The sequence below is a fragment of the Phocoena sinus genome, chromosome 15, assembly GCF_008692025.1.
Source record: "Phocoena sinus isolate mPhoSin1 chromosome 15, mPhoSin1.pri, whole genome shotgun sequence".
Lineage (NCBI taxonomy): Eukaryota > Metazoa > Chordata > Mammalia > Artiodactyla > Phocoenidae > Phocoena > Phocoena sinus.
The window spans coordinates 18,786,810-18,801,178 of NC_045777.1; the positions used below are offsets into that span (position 1 = coordinate 18,786,810).

General features: G+C 43.6%; 1 protein-coding gene and 1 non-coding gene across 5 annotated transcripts in view; both read left to right on the top strand.

Moving 5' to 3' along the window:
- ZHX3 (zinc fingers and homeoboxes 3) overlaps nucleotides 1–14,369 on the top strand; it is a 123,564-nt gene that overhangs the window by 11,526 nt on the left and 97,669 nt on the right. The window lies entirely within an intron of this gene.
- Nucleotides 8,045–8,151, top strand: LOC116741058. Its single transcript, XR_004346033.1, has one exon. It is a non-coding gene; the product is annotated as a U6 spliceosomal RNA (small nuclear RNA).

A 14,369-nucleotide genomic window follows, 5' to 3' on the forward strand; every position in this document is an offset into this window, starting at 1 on the left:
CCTGATTCTTCTTCATCACAATTCAGTGCCTTCTACATCATTTTGTCCCATTCGCATTTAAAAGCATTTCGGGGACTTTCCTGGTGGTGCAGTGGTTAAGAATCCACCTGCCAATGCAGGGGACATGGGTTTGAGCCCTGGTCCGGGAAGATCCCACATGCCATGGAGCAACTAAGCCCGTGTGCCACAACTACTGAGCCTGCATGCCACAACTACTGAAGCCCGCGTGCCTAGAGCCCATGCTCCGCAACAAAGAGAAGCCACTGCAATGAGAAGCCTGCGCACCGCAATGAAGAGTAGCCCCCGCTCGCTGCAACTAGAGAAAGCCCGCACGTGGCAGTAAAGACCCAACGCAGCCAAAAATAAATAAATGAATAAAAGCATTTCGTTTTATACCCAGTTGGTCATTAGCCAACATTTATGGAGCTTCTGCTATGTGTCAGGCATTGTGTAGAGTGCTGTGGATGTAGAGGTGAGAGGGCCGGACCCTGACTCCAGAGTGCCTGTTTAAGTCCAAGACTGCGCATCAACTTTGGCCTGCATTTCCAGCCTGCTGGTCTTCTCTTCCGATTTCAGACTTGCAAGCCCCTACAATCATGTGAGCCAGTTCCTTAAAATAAATCTCTTAATTTGAATGTGTACACACACACACACACACACACACACACACACACACACACACACGCATGCATACATATACATATCCTCTTGGTTCTGTTTTCCTGGAGAACCAAGACTGATATGATACTCAACAAATGCTGTCATTATCAGTGCAGAAAGAGGTGGAACAAGTGTGGTAAGCAAGACGCTTAGTGGTTTGGTTTTAGCTGTGTTGAATTTGAGGCGCCCATGGAATCCATGGGGAGATACCGGCAGGCAAATGTAGCCAGGGTGTGGAGAGATCACATGAGTGGTCTGGACTGAAGGGATGTAAATTTGGAAGTCACCAGTCTATAGCTGTCAGTTGAAGCTGTGTTTGTGGGTGATTTCAGAAAGAGAGAACAGAGTTTGTAAGGTAAGGTGAGGTATCAAAATGGAATCCTAGGAAACACTAACATTTAGGGGAGAGGCAGAGGAAGAGGAGCCAGTAAGGGAAACCAGGAAGGAGCAGACAGAGAGGAGGAAGATCAGGAGAGAGTGGATCATGGAAATCATGGCCAGGGAGAATTTCAAGAATGCAGCACTGTCAAGTCCCATATAAAGGTCGAGAGAAATGTTGCTGTCTGTCCATTGAACCTAGCTCTTAGGAGGTATCATTAGAGGTAACTGTTTCAGTGTCATAATTCATTACAGTGGGTGGAATAGATGACCTGGGGTGATGAAGTGGAGATGCATGTTTGCTGCTGCTGCTTCTTAAGGAGCTCAGTTATGACGTATGAGGAGAAGGGGCTGTGAACTTCCTGAGGAAGGGATGATTTTAGGATGTGAGGGGTTCTAGCATGTTCAGAGGCTGAAGAAACAGAGCTAGAAGAAAGGAAGAAGGGAGAGAAAGGACAAACGATTGATCAAGGTTTCCTCCATGGATAGAGGGATGTGCACAGGGTCAGTAGTTTTACCAGAGGAGGGATGCCTCTTTCACTTGGTATGGAAAGGGGAAAGGCTATTTGGGGATACAGGTATGTCTATAGAAGCTAGGCAGCTGGAAGTTTTGCCCTCATAAAAGCTTCTATTTTCTTTGTAAAGTGGACCTCTGGCAACATCTGATAGCCAAGGGGAGAGGGTGCAGTAAGGTCTTTGAAGACAGAGGTAAAGGTATAAAATTACTGCTGTGCGACTTGAAAGTGGAGGCTGATTATTGTTCCCCATTGTCTATTGAATGAAAGTTATTCTCCGCAGTCTGATGTTTATAAAGTCCTCCAGTCTGCCTTTAACCAGTTCTGCCAGACTCCCTATCTTTCCTTGCTTGATTCCAGCACCCTTGTGTACTTTAGCCGAGAGTGTCTCTGGTAGCACCGGAGTGTGGCTTTGCGAGACTGGATGCTGCGGGGGAGCTGCCAGTGGACGATGAGTCAGGGGTCCTGTGGTCCAATCTTGGCTCCTCCGTTTACTAGCGATGGGACCTTGGACACCCCTTAACTTCTCTCAGTCCGCCTCTTCATTTGTAAACTGTTAATTATAACAACACCAATGATAAGTGATGACGATGATGGTTGTGTCAGATGAGAAAACGTATTTTAAAGTATTTTGAAGAGGATAAGGAGTATATAAATGGAGCTGGTGTCATCAGGCCACGAATAATCCTAGAGCCAGGCGTTTGTATAACCTTTCTTCTTTACCACTAGAGTCCTGTCCGCTTCTCTTCAACTATCTAAATTCAGCCTGTATTATATAGAGAAATGCTAGCTCCTGTAACAGGTAAACCCTGCTGAAATCTCAGTGGCTTAAAACATTTTCATGCTCATTTCAAATCCAGTCAGCCATGGGGGTGGGGGTGGGGGCCCAGACTGGTGGCTGCTCTGCTGTCTTCAAACCGTGGTTTCCATGGTTGCCCTGGGTATCGATGTCCAGGAAGCAGGGTGGGGGAAGAGAATGTCTATGATTGGGAGGCTTTGATGCATCAGGCCTAGGATGGGAGCTGGTGACTAAGGCCAAAGGAGAGATGGTTGAGAGGAGGCATTTACTGGATGGAGATGAATTTGGGGTGTGTGGGTTTTAGTGTGCACAGAAGGGTAGAGGGGGCTGAAAAGAGTGAGGCAGGACCTGTGGAGCCTAGGACAGAATGGAGAGGCCACTCCTCCTGCCTTGAGAGACAGAGCTGGGGAAGGGGGAAGGGCTGAGGGGCCCAGGACTGTTCCCCATGAAGGCGGGGCACCACTAAGGTAGGAGAGAGGGCCCCCAGGGCGGGGGGAGACAGGTGGGCGAGAACCCGGGTGTCTGCACACCTTCTGAGATGAGCTTCCTAACAGCTGGGGAGGCAGACCCTGTGAGGTGGTGCCTTGACAAGAGACACCCAATTAATAGGCAGCAGAGAAATGAGCTAGGACTTGAGGTTTTTGACATCAGAGCCCCTGGCGGTGAGAGCCAGGAAATATCCCACCTGGAGAACCGGAGAACCTGGACTCTGAAGTAGGCTTGAGGGGAACCCCTGGGGTGGGGGAGGGGAGCACCTCTGTGGTGGCTGTTCCTTTATAGGTGATTCACCCTTTGGCTGCTTGGGTTGGAGGAGGGAGGGCAAGAGAGGAGCATTCCAGGCAGAGGGAGCAGCCTGAGCAAAGATCCTAAGGCAGAAAAGTGCTTAGAGGGTTTGGGGACTGAACAGAGGCCAGCATGGTCCATGCTGAGCAGGAGGGAGGGTGCGGGAGAAGGTGCTGGGGAGGTAAACAGGGCCCAGGTCGCACAAGCATGTACAGGCCATGGCCGGGGGGTTGAGATTTTATTCTAAGGGCAGCAGGAAACCGTTGTACACTTTGCATGGGGGCAAGATGGGCTGATTTATAGCTTAAAAAGACTACTCTGGCTGTTGTATGGTGAATGGGTGGAAGGGAGGTCATGGGGTATATTGGATGCGGTGGGTAAGGGAAAAGGAATTCAAGATGGAAGTGAGTCTGGAGCTCAGAGCAGAGGTTCAGGCTGGCAAAGAAAATTTGATGCTGTATTTCCTGTTAGCTCCCTCCCTGTTCTCAGCCAAGCTTCCTGTGAGTAGCTTATCCACCGTCTCTACTTCCTCACCTCCTCAGCTCCAGCCTCTGTGCTCTGGCCTCTGTCACTGCCACTTTCCTGAAATGTCTAGGGCATAGGGCACTTAAGGCCCTTTATGATTAGCCAAGTCCAGGCCTTTGACCCTCTCCTGGCTTGAGCTGCATCCAGTCACACTGTGAGCCATTCCTGCCTTGAAATTCTCCTTAGCCCTCTGTCTCTCTGGCCCCTTTGTGGTCCCCAAGTCCTTAGACCAGTTCTGAAATGACAGCATTACCCAGGCTACTGACCTTGGTCCTCCTGGATTTCCTCTGTGCCTCTTGGAAAAGAAAGAGCCCTCCCCGCTTTCATCAGGACAATGCCTACTTGCCTTTCATCTTCATGTCAGGTGCCCCCCACCTTCAGGAAGCCTTCCCTGACCCCTCAGGCTGGGTTAGGTGCCGCTTCTCCTCCATTTCCACTTCTCCTGGAGTATAAAGTGGATATGGTAGCACTTAGCACCCTGCTTACTTATTAGTCTCCCCGGTCTAACAGTACTGGAAGGATAGGATTACAACGAAATACCCTGTGATCTAGGACAAAGATTGCTTTCTCCAATTCAGGTGAAAGCCACACTTTATAATGTAGGTATCTACACCTGATTGTATGTCCTTTAGTAGATCATTCATTTCTCACTGGGTCTGAGGGCTGTGAAGTCTGGTATAATGTCTTCCGTGAACAGAAGGAATTCATTTAGTGCCAAAGAATTAGTAATTGTCTCCATCTTCTGAAAGGAAAAAAAGCTGAGAATTTAAGAATATGAATTGCTTCAGAAGAGCTTCCGAAGACCGGCATTGCCTGGTAACTTGGTTCTCTGCTCCTTCGCACCCACCCCGAAACCTGTCACAGGTGCCTCACGTTTTGAGATTCCACAGTTCTGGGTTTGACGTTCCAGCTGCCTCTATGGTGATGAGCACTAACGTTCTCCTGGGCTCAAGTGTGATCGCCTTCAAAGGCAGCAAATGGGCTGAATGAAAGATGCGCTTCTGCCTTTATATCCTTCCCTCCTGCTAACCAGGGGTGAAAAGAAGAGGTGGGTAGAGACAGCAAAGTGTGCACGTCACACATCTGGAATTTCAGTAAGGTTCTGGGTGGTTAATGTCACTAAACTCTCATGCTTCTCTTTCAAATGCCTTTTTCTACCCTTTCTTTCTTTTTGTCGTTTCTCTCAGTTCCAAACCCACTTTATCTTTTTTGGCAGGTAGAACAAAGAAAAGAAAATGTCGAATCACTTTCTTCCCAGTGGCTGGATTTTTAGAATCTTTTAAAATTTTTTCCCCTGTGTTTAGTTTTCTGAGACTAACAGCAAAAAGCAGAGATGCCTTTGACTAAGTGGAACTCTTAGCTTCGTTACTCAAAATAATGCTGCAGGTTGTACTTGTGTTTTTTGGATGTAGTGTTGGGCTGATTATTTTCTAAGAAAAGAACACTGTAAGATTGTTATTTATTTATTTATTTATTTTATTTATTTTTTTTTGCGGTACGCGGGCCTCTCACTGTTGTGGCCTCTCCTGTTGCGGAGCCCAGCCTCCAGACGCGCAGGCTCACCGGCCACGGCTCACGGGCCCAGCCACTCCGCGGCATGTGGGATCTTCCCGGACCAGGGCACGAACCCGTGTCCCCTGCATCGGCAGGCGGACTCTCAACCACTGCACCGCCAGGGAAGCCCTGTTATTTATTTTTAAATTTAGACATCTCTCAAATGAAATAAGAATGCCTAAGTATGTGTAACAAGGGACTAAGTTTGAGTCCCCACATTACTCTCTTGAGGGTTTGCTGTTCTCAGGATGAGAAATGCTTGCACACACACGAACTCCACTGTTTTGATTCCCACTTATGTTTATTTCTGGTGTCCAAACAAGACATTAGGATTACAGATGCTCAGATAGGAAAGGACACAGGGTTTTCCAGTGTGCCCACCAGTGAGATCCCTTCTTACGTGGGGGACCTCTCTGTTAGCCTGAGAACATTCTTCCTCACAGGAAACTACAGTCTTTGACCCTTTGGATTCACTTAGTGAGTCTCTTCCACCACATACAGCATGTTCAACCCTTTAAGTACTTGAAGACAGCTATCTTCCCTTTTATTGCCCAAGCCCTTCTTTATAGACTGTGGATTCCTGGTTTCTTCAGATATAACCTCCTTCCTTTTTCTACATATTGTGGTCCTAATAGAGCATCCCATGGTTTTGTTAGCTTTCTCTGGTGGCTCCATCTCTTGTTAAACTTACTCTCAGCTGAAACCCGCCCTCGTGGAACCCACCTCTGAGCGGAGGTTCTAAAATGTCTATTTAACGGACTATTTTTTATCTCAGTGGTCTTACGTAACAGGAAAGCATTTTGTTACATTTGATAATGTTGTAATATACTTTCCCTTAAAAGAAAACAAAGGCTTTTAAGTCCTAGGGTGCAGGTAAAATACCAGTAAGGCATGGAATTTGATTTCTCGCCAGAGGAGGCTTAAGCAAGTCCAGTTGGGTCTGATAATAAAGGCTGGCATTGACTGTGCCCTCAGAGCATGCCTGCCACTGTGCCAGGGATTGTTACACATATCATTTAGTTTCATACTCACAACGACCCTGGTTAATAATGATATCATTAATAGTAGACACTGTTACTGACCTCATTTTAATGGTGAAGAAATGGAGTCTTAGAAAGGTGGGGACTTGCCCATGTTTCACATATCATAGTGTGACCCAGACCTTGAGCTCCTCCTATGCCACTATCCTCCCTCTCTGACACCTTTCTGCTGGGTAAAGCTCTGTGTACCATGCCCTTCTCTTGTGCCTCACGTTTAGCTCTCTGGTCTTCTTAATTAAAAAGTAAATTTTAAAAAGAAAGAATTGGGTGGTTCTTTGCAACTCACCAGGGCCCCTAGAAGAGTGCTCTGCATATGGTGGGTGCTGAAAGGAGAACTGAGGTCCTTAGTTATGTGTCTCCAGGGCCAAGAAAAGTCCATCTTAAACCAGTAAAAGTCTAATGCTGTCATGGTGGGCTAGGACTAAACCTTTGATTTGCCTTTGGGCAGCTGGCTAGCACAGACCAAAGGGGAGAGTATGGTTATTGTCGTTAAGGTTGGACCAGCAGCCAGGACTGAATACAGGGATCTGATACCCAGATCAGTCTTGGCTCTGTCTTCCACACTCACCCTCTGTGAGCCTTAGTGTCCTCCTTTCCTGGGAGGGAGAGAAATGTATGAGGGTAGCAGGGAGCTGTTTACTCCACGTTCTTTTCCCACTCTTTCAGAGGTTAAAATAGCCCATTTGGTGTTGGAGAGTCAGTTCTTGTGCCCTGTTTCCCAACTCCACACTTGAGACAGTGGCACAGTTGGAAGGATGGGACTTTGGGAAGCTGCTCTTTCCCCTCCCCCAGTCCCTAAGAAATTGGTGAGTTGGACACCATTTTAAACTTGGGATAAAACTCTTTATTTTATTTACTTTTTATTTTTTTTCCCCATATCTCCTCCCTCTTGCATGTCCCTCCCACCCTCCCTATCCCACCCCTCTAGGTGGTCACAAAGCACCGAGCTGATCTCCCTGTGCTATGCGGCTGCTTCCCACTAGCTACCTGTTTTACATTTGGTAGTGTATATATGTCAGTGCCACTCTCTCACTTCGTCCCAGCTTACCCTTCTCCCTCCCCAAGTCCATTCTCTGTGTCTGCATCTTTATTCCTGTCCTGCCCCTAGGTTCTTCAGAACCATTTTTTTTTTAGATTCCATATATGTTAGCATGCGGTATTTGTTTTTCTCTTTCTGACTTACTTCACTCTGTATGACAGTCTAGGTCCATCCACTTCACTACAAATAACTCAATTATGTTTCTTTTTATGGCTGAGTAATATTCCATTGTATATATGTGCCACATTTTCTTTATCCATTCATCTGTCGGTGGACACTTAGGTTGCTTCCATGTCCTGGCTATTGTAAATCGAGCTGCAATGAACATTGTGGTACATGGCTGTTTTTGAATTATGAAAACTGGAACTCTTTAAGTGAGCCTGGACTGAGGAATTAAAATCTAGGTCTGCCCAGAATCTCACCCCCAGTTCACAGGGCCCCAAGGGTTTAGGAACTGATGTTAATTCCCCTGTGGTCTGAGGAGAGGGGCTCAGTTGTAGGACTACTTCAGGCCTAGTGGGGGAGCACAGGCTAGTCCTGCCAGTCAGGTATCTTAGAATCATCAGGTCCTGCCTGTGTGTGCCTCTCAGCCTGAGATGAACTCTGGAACTGCCCATTCTCCCTGTGATTCAAGGGGTAAATGCTGTAGATGGAATGCTGTCGATAGGACTTTATTAGTCAGAGTCCCAACAGGAAAAGCTGGTATTCTCAATTTAGGGAAATGATGGGAGAGTTAAAGAGGTGTGGATAGGTGCTCGCTTCGGCAGCACATATACTAAAATTGGAACGATACAGAGAAGATTAGCGTGGCCCCTGCACAAGGATGACACGCAAATTCGTGAAGCGTTCCATATTTTTGACACAAGAGGGAAGAGAGATGGGAGCATATGTATATGTATAACTGATGTACTTTGTTATAAAGCAGAGACTAACATACCATTGTGAAGCAATTATACTCCAATGAAGATGTTAAAAAAAATAATAAAAGAAAATAAAAGAAAAAAAGAGGTGTGGATAGGATGTAGAGGAAATCTCAAGGGACAGAGCAGGAACCCAGAGTTGTGGTAATGGTGGAACTAATACCACCCCTAGCTGCAGTGAGACAAGTGGATGGAGTTGCCCTCAGAAGCCAGAAGAGATTGTCGTTTGGAAGAGGTCACCTTGAGAGGAGCAGTGACTTCTGGTTGAGGGATACAGCCGGCAGAAGTAGAATATTCGAATTCCTAACCTCACCCTTTCCTCGCCCTGTGCCCCCACCCCCCTGTTTCCTTCCCTGACCTCTTTCTGGGACTCAGCATTGGACAAACTCAATTAGAAGTCTAGGGCACAGAGGCTTGTTGATGGGATCCATAGAGATCAGTCTGCGGGGGCAGGAGCAAGGTAGGGAAGGGTGGAGAGTGCACCTGGAGAGCAATAGAAAGATACTAGACAGAAGGACCACGTGACTTCACGATGGACAGAACTTGTGTGTGTGCATGCGTGCGTGTGTGCGTGTGTGTGTGTAGTGCAAGGTGGGAAAAAAGGATAAGGTAAGCATTTCTTATCATAGCCACGTGTTATGTACTTTCTCCTGATCCAATCACCTTGCGGGGTAAGTAGAAGTATTTATATGTTATAGATGTGGAAAACTTGAACCCAAATCTCTTGTCCCTAAGTCAATTCAGTCCTGGTGATCCCCGTGGTGACAGATGGTAGCCAGATAGCTCTCACATCTGACTTTCTCTGAGCCCATTCCAGAAAGCCACCGTTCATGGCATTGCTGGGAGAGCCGGGGGGGAACTGTAAAAGAGCTGCTGTGTATTTTTTTTTTTTTTCCTTCACATCTGTGAACTTGAAGAGAAGGGGAAAGAGGAGGAAAAAAATTCAACTTGGCATGAACGATGTTAACTGAGATCAAATAAGGTGAAAAGCAAAATAGAATCCAGAAATTTAGTTTTGCTTTTACCCAAAGTTCATGCGCAGCTGCTGTACAAAGTCCTTTTTACTTTCCATGAATGTTAAGCACCGTTCATAACATGAATCTCATTTTCTTTTACTTTTAGTTGTTTATGAAAAATAGCTTTATAAAAGACAAAGAACCAATTGAACATTAAGCTCCAACTGTGTGTCACCTTTGTGACTTCATTTCTTGCTGATACACAAATTATTACACTTATAAGTTAAAATTATTTTGATTCCTGATACATTCATTGTAAAATTATTTATTGAACAGTCAACAGTGAAATTGAAATTTTAAATTTAAAAAAGAGAAATTCTAACAACCTAGAAAATAAACTTTAAATTTTTCTTTTTTTTTCTAGTTTTCATTACATGCATGCATAGATTTTACATGGCTAGAATTGTGCAAGTTTATGTTGTTTTCTTGTCATTAGGTGTGTATTTCCATGTTGCTATATAACCTTCATGATTATTTAAAATAGTTTTTCAATTCACCTTAAACATTCTCCTATTGTTAGATATTGTTTATTTCCCCTGCTTCATGCCATAAAAAGATTGGCGGTTTTATTGAACATTTAAGTGGTTTATTTACTATTTTTCTTTATAAACGTTGTTCATTTGAATCTCCATGCATCTAGTTTCCCCATCCCCTCCCTCTTTTGTTCTTTGTGGCAGAGGGAAAGGAATTGTTATTTTTTTAGGATAATTTCTCCGCAGTGGGATGAGTGACTCTGAAGGTATATCAAGGGACATTAAGTAGAGTAGTTCTAAAGGGTCACTGAGAGAAGTAAGATTACAGTTAAAATGAGTCATTAAGCAGAGTTGTTGCTTAAAATGTTAATATGGAGTTTTATTAAATCCTAGGTTTAAAAAACTGCTAAAAGAGAAATTAGACACCATTTACATTTACATACAAAATTTAGCTGAAACCCTAAGTTGTGATTAAGTTTTAAAAAATTTGTTCTTGGCTAAATTGAATATAGTGTAATTCTGAACAAATTTTGTATTTGATTAATGATATTGGCCCCGGTTATCCTGCATCCCTGGAATATAGCATTGGCCCGGCAGTCCCCTGGGCTACTCCCCGGGAAGCATGCATCCCCTCCCTAACCCATTCTGCTCAGCCCAGGGGGGCCAGGCCACTTTCATCTGTGCCCTCTTTATGAAGGTGGAGCCCCCTGGCCAGAGGGGCTTCCTTGTATGGTGCCCTTGCCCTTCCACTTGCCTTCCGTCTGCCACAGTTCTGCTTTCTGGAACAACAGACAAGTTTCTTCCTCTAGTCGGGAAGCTTTAGAAAATCAGAGAGCAGTTCTGGTTTTTGCTCTGTCCTTAGCTCCTGGCATAGTGCCTGGCACATAGCAGAGTCTCAAAATCACATTTGCAGAATGAAATGTCTTGAGACGGTCCTTTAAATGTGTGAATGCAGCCATGATGTCCCCACTTAGTCGCCTCCTCTTTGGGTTTAATGTCCTCTAGGTCAGCCATTCCTCATGGAACACTCTCCGGATCCCTTTCCCTCCCAGTCGGGTTCTCACCATTGTCTTTGACCACGGTTTGCTCTCAGTCTCACTTAGAATATGTGGCCAGATCTGCAGCCTGTTCTCCAGAAGTGGTCTGATTTGCAGTAATACAGTCAAGTGTGCACTACTTTTTTTTTCTTCAGCAAATTGCTGGTTGCTTACATCTTTTCGCGTGATCTGCTGTCAAGCCCGGCCTGCTCCAGGAGGTGCTTGTGCAATTGAGTGTTTCCTTCTCGATTAGTGTCACTTGGGATTTGATGAAGGCTCTTCAGTATCTTCATGTGAGTCATTAGTAAAAGTGAGGAAGAGGGGAGGCCCATGGAAGAGCTCTGGAAACCTCCCTCCACATTGACAGTAATCCCCTAATCCCATGCTTTTTTCGAACTGTGATGTGCACACAGATCACCTGGGGGTCTGGTTAAAATGCAGAGTCTGATTCAGTAGGTCTGGGTGCACCCTGAGATTCCGTCTTTCTCACAAGTTGCCAGGTGATGCTGATGCTGCAGGTCTATCAGGTCATACTTTGAGTAGAAAGGCCCAGTTTTGGGAAAGAGTTGTTCATGAGAAAAAAATCCTTCAGTGTTTCGATAGCTGTGCTGTGCCCATCAGAGCCCCCAGAAGATGCTCTCTGATACAGATACTTGACCCCAAATACTCAGAGGTTCATCTCCTACCTCACTAAGTAAATAAAGAAAACAAGAGGGATGCTCTTTCGCCAGCTTCCAAGTGGTATGTACCTCTCTGTGCATGTTTGGTTGGACCCTTTATTCCAGCCTGACTAGCCGTGATCCAACATATTTGGTATCTTTTCAAGTTTCTCGTCATCTGGACATTTGATAAAAGTGCTCATGTAAACTGAGCACTTTAAAAATTTTTTCATGGTTATGGTATACCTTCATATACCAGAAAGTTACCAGAAGAGAAACTAAATGGATATTTCGTTTTTTAAACATTGTTTATAAGATACAGTGTTCCTGATAAAATTCTTTTATAAGAAATATTATGGAGCATCCAAATTTTTTTACTCTATTGGAATTTGGAGAAAATGGATGCATTGTTGAAATTACATTCCTAAGCTGAAATATCCTCATGTAGCTGGCAGCCTTTCAGTAACAGATTTAGCAAGTGAGTCTGTAGAACACAAGGCAGGGAGGTCATGAGCACCTGACCCCCTCTTTCTCCAAGCTTTCTCTCTCTTAGCTCAGGGGACAGGTACTTTTCTTTTGCCCTTTGTACAAGGCAGGTAACACTGTGGCCAAGACTTTTTTGGTCAGTTCAAGGAATGATTATTATGTCAAAATGTAGAGAGAAAAAATATCGACACTTACTTATTTTGTAGAGCTTATTGTGACCTGGTCACCTTTTCCTTTTTTTTTCCCCCAATGGAAACAGAAGAAATTTTGATTTAATTTTATTATTTATTTTTTGATTGGAATATAGGTGATGTACAGTGTTTCAGGTGTACAGCAAAGTGATTCCGTTATGTGTGTGTGTGTGTGTGTGTGTGTATATAGTTCACTGTGCTGTACAATAAGTCCTTGTTGTTTATCTGTTTTATATATAGTAGTGTGAATCTGTTAATCCCAAATTCCCAATTTATCCCTCCCCCCTTTTCCTTTTTTGAAAATAATAGGTGTGGCCACCACCATGGAAGGTATGTAGCTCACTGAATATCAAAAAACCCTCTCTCTCTGGGTTCTTAAAGCCCCTTAGCCCTGAGTTTGTCATTTGAGCCTGTGGGAGACAGGTACGGAGCGACCTGTAGTTGCTGCTGTAGTTCACCCATTAATTTCCTCCCTTTCTGTAATGGTTTTCCAAGATCAGTCAGATGTCTCTTTGTTCTTTCAGCAGCTCACATGCAAGCACAGGTGCAGCAGCAATTATGCCTTCCCTTTAACAATTCTTTTATTATAGTAATTTTCAAATATGTATTATGAACCTCCATGCACCCATCATATAATCTCAACAATGTCAGCATCTTTCTAATCTTGTTTCTTCATTTATTTCTCACCCCTCTTCATCCGCTTCCCCACCCACTAGCATACATGGTCTTCCCCCCCGCCCCCGCCACCCCATCTTCTAGTCTTTTAAAGCAAATTCCAGATAGCCTGTCATTTCATCTGTGATACTTCAGTATGTAACATAACAGAGAAATTTTGTAAAACTTTTTAAATTGAAGTCTAATATACATAAAAATGAACATAAGTATAGAGGCTGGTGAATTTTCACAAACTGAATAGGCCTATATAATGAGCACCCAGATCAAGAAACAGAGAACATTGCCAGCACCAAGTGGTGGACTTCTGGCTTTTCTGGATAAATTCAATGTTAATCTCCAACTTGTCATTTACTAAACATTCTGAACCTATTTCAGTGCATAATTGAAGCTTTTATGGTATGTCCACAATTTAATTAAGTAAATGTAATATAAGTAAGTTTTCATTCCAAATAGATAAAACACAATTTGACTAACTCTGATTGAAAAAAGAAAGTATTATTAGTCTCAATGAGTTGATCACTTCAACCACTGTTGATTAATGTGTTTAGATAATTTTGACTCCTGAGTACTAAAGACAGTGTCTTTCAAACATGTCCTAAAAGTTGAGTCCTGTGACTAGACATTAAATTAGGAAATCCCAACCACAGGAGAAAGACAGTAGCAACAAAAGTAAAGCTTTGATATTGACAATAATTAGACTGCTTTATTTTCAGTGAAAATTAAGCAATAATGCCCATATTTAATCCAAGTTGAAAAGTAGTGACTTGAATGCATTAACAATGATTGAATAATAGTACTTTAAAAAACCTATAACTATAGTGCCATTAACGTAGCTAAAAATATCAATAAGTTCTTTAATATCATCTACTAATCTGTACACTAAAATTTTCCTTATTGCTCAAAAATGTCTTTTTTTTTAGATTCATGCTTTAGTTAATGGCCCATATAAAAATCGTTGTAGGTTTAGAAGATATATTTCTTAATCTATCTTTTATTGTTTTCACATAACCACTGCTTTCATACAATGCTCATGCTCTGTGCTTGCTAAATTAGTAACAAAGACAAATGTAGTCATTTTTTATCATAATTATTGCATCTTTGGTTAGAAGAGAGGATATTTTAAAAATTGATCCAGCCATCTTTTCCAAATCTGTACTAACTTGGTTTAGTACAGTACCAATTTACAGACACTTCTGTAACCCTCCTTCTGCAAAATCAATTGTATTATTCTGGATTTGCTTTTCTCTGGCAGCATTTCTCATCGACTTCCACACATTCTTAAAGTTTTATGTATATTCTTTTCTCTTCCCTTTTTCATGTGGGTAGCCCACCTTGAGGTTACGTGACTCCCCTTTCAGTAATAGAAGGAGCACTACATGGGGGAAAAGAAGCCTGGGTTCAAATCTCAGTTCTACCACTTACCGTGTGACCCGAGGTGGTGTATTTAACTTCCCCAATTATTTGTAACATGTCTACTTCCTTTTCAGTGGCCTGCATCAAACAATACCACAATTTGTTTAAAATCTCCAAAAGCTCCCCAAATTTGTAGGCAGGGAGGAAACAAATTATCGGGTCACTGCTTGTCTTCCCAAATTACAACTTAGGGAGCATTGCCTAAG